We start from the raw sequence: 6836 nt of genomic DNA, 5'->3' as shown, positions 1-6836 counted from the left end.
GTGTACAAGGTGCTGACATGTTAGAAGAACTGTTCACACATACTTTTTCTCAGCCAACAAGCCAACTAGGACTCCCAAACTGTGAAAGCACCAGCCAATGGTGTCAATGTACTTAAGCACTAAAACCGTTTCGCCTACCAACTGACCGGCTTGCTGTTACAAACAGGCCATTTCCATCTGACTTTGGGATCGCTGTGGGAACATTTATATAACCACTGCCAGGGATGTACTAAGATGAGCCAGTTTTAAATTTAGCTGATATTTTTTTGGGATTTGCATTTGTTGAAATTAGAAGCATCGGAAGCATTTTTTATTTAATTTATATCAGGGTCCACAGGTCCAGAAAAAAAAAATTATATCTATATTCATATCTTTGATTGGTATTGACCAGTCATGTTATTGTCATTGCATCCCTGGTATGAAACGACAGCGATGACTAAAACTTTTAAATTAGCTCTTAGAGTCACATCTAATTTTCAATCATGAGTTAACTTTTCCTTGTTGTTTATTCCCTATATGTATGCATTTCCATATAATCTTTATTTTATAAACTTATAATGTTCCTTTTTTAAAGCTATGCATGAACTCCTGTAAGACCTGTGATTTATACATAAGGTAATTTCCTTGTGTGTCAGTTGCTAAAGTCATTTATGTAAAAAATATCCATGTTGCTACATTTTAATAAACATTAGATATTTTATCAAATCTGTGGACCTTTTCTTTAAATTTTACCAGCAACAACATCTACCCACTACTTTTAATCTTCTAAACATCTATAGTTGTCAGTAGAGCCTGTCTTGGTGATATCTATACATTTAAACCTTCTTGGTGATATCTATACATTTAGACCTTCTTGGTGATATCTAGACATTTAGACCTTCTTGGTGATATCTAGATATTTAGACCTTGGTGATATCTAGACATTGACAATGGGAATGAGTCTGACACATTTTTAAGTTATATTCATCCTCAATGAGGGGAACTGTGGTCCAGTGTTAACGATGCCAGCTGTACATATGAGGAATCATGCCTTAGACTGGGGTTCAAAACCCGTCTCTATCCTTCACAAATGACTTGTCTTTGCCTGTCTCCTCCATGTATCCACTCTCAATGAAAAGCCATGAGGAGAAAATGTATTAGTGTATTCAGTTTGCTCAAACTAGTCACCGCTCAGCCCGATAATATAAAGTTGCATTGGTTTGTGAACGTGCATTTCATGCTCTGACATAATAGATATGTAAATATCTATTATAATATAGTGTAATAAACCTCAGACCGCCCTCAGCTGGGGCGGTCACTGGATCGAGTCTAAGAGGGTAATGTTGACGCTGCCACCACCTTTTTTTCCCAGAAGTCCGAAGCTGGGACACAATGAGGCAAGAGCACTTATACAAAACAGCCTTTATTGAAAATAATTCATAGGGATACCTCATAATACAGTCATAACACGGGCTAAACGGGATGGGTTAAACCGGTCGGACCAAGACTAAGATAAGAAGCACAACACACCATAGAATAAAAAACACTACACACTAAGATCAATAACACGGCACACTACGGAATAAATAGCCTCCTGTAGAACCAACTCCAGGAAAAGAAGCCCTAACCCCACTCGATGTCCCTCCTGTCAGCTAGTGTCATGGGTTTATAAGGCAATCCTATACAAACAAAACAAACATAACAAAACAATTAAGTAAGGGATTTTAAAAGTACTTATCTCCCAGAGCCGATGAGACCCCACCCTGGGAGCTTGTGCATCTTTGTTGGTCAGCGCAGCAGGCCAACATAGACTAGAATTTTGCATTTACATTAGACATTTGTTTACCTTTATATTTTTTACGAGGATTTAAAAAAAGAACACATTCATGAGCCAAAAGAGCTGAGACTTTCAGGTTAATGGAGCCAGAAGAGCCATCTCACCAAAAAGAATTGGAATGCCCATCACTAGCTTCCATCAGCCGTCAACTGTTTACGAATGTCTGCTTTGTTATGAGGAATACAGGGTAAGTTACTCCATTCAATGTAATACATTTAAAACTATCACAAAAACAGAGGGAAACGTGTTACTATTGAAGAACTTATTCCAGTCAATGTATTTATCCTACATGCATTGTTTTACAAAGGGTGGGATATAACCGGCGCTGTCTACAAACACATTTCAAATGTGAAGAGTTCCAGCACATCCATTCTCATTTGAAACCTTATGACATTCTCCCTTAAAACATTTTTGACCTTGACATTATGTTGGAAATTGTTTGAATCCATACTAATTCTGAGCTTGGCCTTTACCTTGCTGTATGTTGTTATGAAACTTTCATAAAAGCATCATGCTGAGCTCCATTACAATGCTGAAAAATAAAATCCCCACCTATTTGGGGCTGCTGTACTGAAGTCAGTTGTTCCACTTAGTGTATTTTAAAAGGAACTCTGCAGGCAACTCACAGCAAATGGAACTCGGGCGTCACCTGGTGGCCATATGAAGAACTTCAGCTCCTTTGTGCTTCAATTTCTATTCAATGTGGGATAACATATTTCTTGAAATATAATGATCGTCTCTAAATTTGACAGACATCTGACGTTGGTTTCCCGTCACCAATTGGAAAATGAATTATTCCAGTGAAGCCGTTGAATTGGTTCGAATCCAATAACTATTCCTCTCATTTCCGATTGGACGGCAGATGACCACGTGATTTCCCCCAGGAAGAATAGTTTTGATTCTGGGTGTCAAACGTTGTCAAAAGCAGTTTTTTCGAATGTTGATCAATGCCCGATGTTAACAGTATAGTATTTTTTAAATATTTGTTTGATATCTCAGGGAAAGTCTAAAGAGCTAGTATTGGTGCAACCGTCATGGAGTTTGACGTGTCCGAAAACGGCACCTTCCTTCCGAACGTCTTACCGGTATCGCTTCTCGGCCTTTTGGCTAAGATCAAGTGTAGTATCTGTTCTTATCAGTTTAATATCTGATACGTCCCCTATCTGGGGACCATATATTAAATTGATTTTTGGAATAGGGAGATGGAATAGGGGCTTGCTCCGTCCACTCCACGCATCGACCTGGTATTGCAGTACCTCCAGGAACGGTGCACCCCCCTCTCTTTGTACAAAAAGTAATACTTGTGATGATTTCTGAAGATGTTAGCTTAGCTTGGACGTTGCGATAGTTCTTTTATTTATACATGCAAAACTAGTTAAGACCGAGGTCCCAAATACTGTAGCGCTCTGTATGACCACAAATAAAAACATGAGATTTTAAAACATAAATAAAACACAATAAACAAAAGTGAAACGGTGAGTTGCTTGTCTGATGTGTCTCAATTCGAACATAAAATGTTATTTCTCGTAGTTATGGATATCCAAATAATGTTTACCATCTGCATGCTCCTGCACATACTAAGTCAATTTCATTACCTTGGGCACTTGTGTGGGGTTAATCAACTTTATAGAGTTCGCACAGACAACTTCTTTCGCTTACGGCCATACCAGCCTGAATACGCCCGATCTCGTCCGATCTCGGAAGCTAAGCAGGGTCGGGCCTGGTTAGTACTTGGATGGGAGACCGCCTGGGAATACCAGGTGCTGTAAGCTTTTTCACCAGCAGGGTGTGCTCTTCCATCCTTCTATTATCAGGCAGCCACTGACTTATACAACAACGTTCTTTCAGTTTCTTTCCAACCTTTTGGGATGTTTTAGTCGATGACCTTCTGGCTGTTTTTACTCACTTTGAAAACCAAGACAAACTAATGGACAGTTGTGTCTCTTTTATTTAAGAAAAATACTACATTTAGTTTGGTTCAGTTTTAACACATCATTTGGACATTCTTTTGATCCATTCCTCATAATAATCAGACCGATTTTTTAATAAATTGGACGCTGTGGGGTTAGAGATCAAGTGATCGTTCATCATTCATATAGGTTTGAACACACAGAGGGAAAGTCAAACCGACGGTCGCGGAGGGTCTCTCACACCGCAGTGGGTCATTCTCCAGTGATTTGGTTCTCTTGTTAACAGTGCTCCTAGGTACATTTTTTGTATAAAATCATCTATATATAATCTATATTACCATAAAATGTAACCGACTGTATTCGTTAGCTGCTCACATTTTGATGTAAATGCGTGTCATTCAACACTGATTCTTCTCATTTTCTCTTTGAGGACAGATAACCACGTCACTATGGAGGGAAGACCTTGTGACTTTGGAACCTGCAAATATTTACGTTGCTACAGTCCAGGGTGGTTATTCCCGATGTTGATCAGCTCAACACCGAGGCGGGTTGTTTGCCCTTTTGAAGTGCCACAATTGTGATGCATCTTATCATGGGGAGAAGGAATGCAAGGGGCCCCTGGACTGCATGAAGTCTGGAACGCATGGACATCACCAAACGGTGGGTTTCCTCCTTCATGATGCTTTGCCTGGCCTTTACTGTAGCTGTCTTCAGTTGTTTGTTCATGGGTCTTTCTGCTGTAAGTTTTGTCTTCAGCAAGTGAAATGCATGCTCGATTGGGTTGAGATCAGGTGATTGACCCTGCCATTGCAGAATATTCCACTTCTTTGACATAAAATTCTCCTGGGTTGCTTTCGCAGTATCTAAGTGAAGCGCTGTCCAATCGGCTTCACTGAAATTGGCTGACTCTGAGCAAAAAATATATCCCTATATACTTCAGAATTCATCCGGCTTCTTCTGTCTTCTGTCACATCATCAATAAACAGTAGTGACCCAATGCCATTGGAAGCCATGCATGCCCATGCCATCACACTTCCTCCACTGTGTTTAACAGATGATGTAGTATGCTTTGGATCATGAGCCGTTCCAAGCCTTCTCCATACACTTTTCTTCCCATCATTCTGGTACAGGTTGACCTTTAGTTTCATCTGTCCAAAGAATACTGTTCCAGATCTGGGCTGGCTTTTTTATATGTTTTTTGGCAAAGTTGAATCTGATCTTTCTATTCTTGAGGCTTATGAATGGTTTGCAACTTGTGGCGAACTCTCTGGATTTGCTCTCGTGAAGTCTTCTCTTTATGGTAGACTTGAATAATGATATGCCTACCTCCTGGAGAGTGTACTTCAATTGGCTTGATGTTGTGAAAGGGTTTTTATTTATCATGGAAAGGATCCTATGATAATCCACCACTGTTGTCTTCTGTGGACATCCTGGCCTTTTTGTGTTCAAGAGCTCACCACTGTAACTTGAATATATTTTGATAACAGCCAAAATAAAACAACTTTTGTCAGTGTCCAATTATTTCTGGACCCAACTGTATTTAGGGAAGAAGGGGTCAGCTGGTATTCTGTCTGTAATGGAGTGGCCAGCACAGTTATCGGATTCCAACTCTATTGAGCTGTTGTGGGAGCAGCTTGACTGTATGGTACATAAGAAGTGCCCATCAAGCCAATCCAATGATGGAACGTGAAATCTCTTCAGATTCCCTCAACCAATTGACAACTAGAATGCCAACATTTGTCAAGGCTGTAATTGCTGCAATTGCAAGATTCTTTGACAAAAGCAAAATTATTCCAAGTCTATGCTTGTCAATTCATTTTTGTGTGTATATCTCTACACGAGTCAGGCTGTATAGGCGCTCTTTATCTACAGTATGTGAGACTGACTACAGATCACTATATACAGTATCAGTAATTGTATCCCACACACCTGAGATTTAAAATGTGTTTTTATGTTAAATTTACAAGACACCTCATTCAATCAAGCATTATGGTCTCATACACATTAAAGCTAAACTTGCTGTCATATAAAAATAACTAAATAATGCTTACTAGCTGTAGAATGTAATAATATTGTGTGTTAGAAGAATGTAATGGATGAACTAATATAGTACAAACCAGAATATTGTGGGAAAAATTCTGAGAGTATGAATTAGGCTGTTAGAGAATGTTTGAAGCTGCCTACATCTTGTCTAAAGAACAATAGACCAACAAAGCTACTACAATAGCTTAAAGCTCTGTTCTGGCAAACCTTGGATTAAGCTTTTGACCAATCCATAATTCTCATTTAAACCCAGTTTCCAAAGCATGTGGGTAAAAATTAAGGATCAAAGTTACGAAGAATGCAACATAAACAAAACTTTAAGGAAGGCATAATCCAAGGTAAATGTGTTGTCTTCAACACATTTACCTTGGAGTATGTGCTTACAAATGGACTCACCATGCGTGGTAAGTGTAAAAAATAAAATAAATGTATTAGTATTTGAATGGCTAATTTTATAAGTGTTTATTCAGTATTGGCATCATGTCGCCCTGTACCTGTAGGCCGTTGTGTGTGTTAGATCTGGTCTCATCAATGTGGAGATGTGGTTTCAGGTCCGCCTCTGTTGTGTTCTTACCTTGGTTCTCACCTTGCTGACCTCTCTACCTCACCTGGCCACAACAAATCTGCTGGCTCAGACTACCTTAGGTAAAACTAACCGTTTTCCACGGCTTTGTAGATTGAACTTTATATTGTCTTGCAACTGGGTCGTACTGTACATGTTTACGACTCATAATGCATTAGAACAGAATGATAATGAATTATGGAGGTTGACACTCCCTTATAGCCTCATGACAATGCATTATAATTACATGGGCATGCATTACAATAAGATGACAAAGGATGTTTAATAACACATTATTTGGTCCAGTGTAATGTTTTTATTGTGCATGCTTCTTTTTTTTTTTTTTGCAGTCTTAGAATTACTCTAATCTAGTTTTAGAAAGGGATTTAAAACCGTCGTTTTTCAGGGTTGGTGTATCTGAGATCCTCGTTCACACAAAGCGCTGAGGAGAGCAATTGAACTGACTGATGCTGCTTGAAAGGTAAGACATTGAAATAAATTTGTG

The 6836-nt window shown here is 39.0% G+C and overlaps 2 non-coding genes across 2 annotated transcripts; both read left to right on the top strand.

Moving 5' to 3' along the window:
- Positions 1–2903: 2903 nt before the first annotated feature.
- On the top strand, positions 2904–3094 carry LOC114829645. The gene has a single exon (XR_003777525.1). It is a non-coding gene; the product is annotated as a U2 spliceosomal RNA (small nuclear RNA).
- A 375-nt stretch (positions 3095–3469) lies between these two features.
- Positions 3470–3588, top strand: LOC114829637. The gene has a single exon (XR_003777519.1). It is a non-coding gene; the product is annotated as a 5S ribosomal RNA (ribosomal RNA).
- Positions 3589–6836: the final 3248 nt, after the last annotated feature.

Source organism: Esox lucius, chromosome 19 (assembly GCF_011004845.1).
Source record: "Esox lucius isolate fEsoLuc1 chromosome 19, fEsoLuc1.pri, whole genome shotgun sequence".
NCBI lineage: Eukaryota > Metazoa > Chordata > Actinopteri > Esociformes > Esocidae > Esox > Esox lucius.
This window is presented reverse-complemented; position numbering and strand designations above follow the sequence as displayed.